Here is a 1,796-nt window from a genome sequence, read left to right as displayed (position 1 = left end):
CTTCTTACATTAGCTTGTTTTAAATATCGCTTCCTGTAGCCCCTCCCACCGGAGCTGTGCACGACTCAGGGGGCGGGGCCTGTGCGGAGCCGGGTGTGAGGACTGAGGTCTCCTAATGATAATAGTACAGTATGCAGGTGTGCAGGGGTGGTGAGGAGCGCCATCTGCTGGGCACTGAACGCTATGGTGGGAACCATCAGGTGACATGGTTTGGACCTGACATAGTATATAAGGGGGGGGGAGTGTAGTGCACTAAACTGGACGGACCATGCAGTGTGCCTAATCTACTATTATGTATGCATACAGGGGCAGAACCACATCCAATTTAGTGTCGGATTAATATATTTTTGTTCTTTTGGAATTTTTCAATGAGAGCGCAGTCACAGAGCTGTTCTCTATTTATTAATAAAGCCTTTTCTTTCTCTTTACACACTTGTAGATAGTCCTGCCATGTGCTAAAAGGCTTTAGTGCCCTATACCTGCTCACCATGACTTTGCAACAAGCATTAGAAGCTGCAGCGGGTACCCTGAGCTTAACTCATCTCTTGTCTGATTGACTACAAGAAATATCCAGGCCATTTCTCCCCATCTGTGTTGTCCTGGCCCTCCCCTTTCAGCTATTTGTTTGAACCCTGTCAGACATTTTGTCTTCATGTGTTGTAAATTCCTAGAGCATGCACATGCAGTCTGCCCAGTAATGCCGATATGCTAATATAGTATATGAGAGGACAGATTGTGAGCTAAGAGGTTTCTTCTTCTTGCTGAAGTTTACTAATACTACTGAATACATCTGCTAAACTTTCACTCAGTGGAGTGACAATGCAGTTCGGTGAGCCATGGTAATACAGTGTGGTACCTCCTGTGCTAACCAAGTGCCTGCGCAAGCACAGAAATAATACAAAGGAGCTGTGGTTTGGGATTTACAGTGCTGTCAGCAGTGACTGAGGAAAACTGACAACAAAGGTTAGTGAGAAACTATTTAGGATGGGAGCTTGGCATAGAGGGAGGCATGAAGCAAGTTTTAGGTTTGCCCAGAGCTCAGTATTAACACCGGAGGTTAGTGGTGATTCTGAGTAATCTGAAACCTCGGTCAGTTGGAGAAGGCTGAGCTGAGAAAGCTGCGAGAGATCTGTTCCTGTCTTCCTTGCACTGACACGCCCTTCACGCTGATTGGTCACTGGTCACAGAGAGTGGCACAGACCATGGACTCCTCCCCCTGGATCCTGAGGACAGATCCATTGCAACCCCTGTAGTGGCATCACACAGGAACATGGTCAGGGGAATTACAATATATAATTGGGCACATTATATACGGAGGGGTTCAGAGAACTTTAGAGGCTGACTAGATTTCAAATTTCCTTGTTTCATCCTATACCTCTCTATATCCCTCTATTCTACTCCCCTGAATAATATTTTTTTTTTAATTTATCCAATATTTTATATATTTTTTTTTACTATATGACAAGATGGCTGGAAATAACAAAATAAGCAAAATATCACTTAATTTTTATGTAAATGGATTCAGAGAGGACGACATAAAAGGAAATCTCCTCAATGGAACAAATAAAACATCTGTATTAGAACCATGTAGAGCCTTTGTCTGTTTCATATGGCTGATACTCATTAATAAGGAAGGAAGTGGCATCACAAAGGGAATTCACTGAAAATAACCCCATTGGGTACATGGACAATAATAGGAACCTCACAGGTTCAAACACTTTTCTACATAATCCAAAACATAGCATTTTGCTGTAAGAATACAAATGAAATCAGTAACTTTGATATGAAATGCGAAA

This window comes from Pyxicephalus adspersus, chromosome 4, assembly GCF_032062135.1.
Source record: "Pyxicephalus adspersus chromosome 4, UCB_Pads_2.0, whole genome shotgun sequence".
Taxonomy (NCBI): Eukaryota; Metazoa; Chordata; class Amphibia; order Anura; family Pyxicephalidae; genus Pyxicephalus; species Pyxicephalus adspersus.
Note: the sequence above shows the minus strand (reverse complement) of the source record.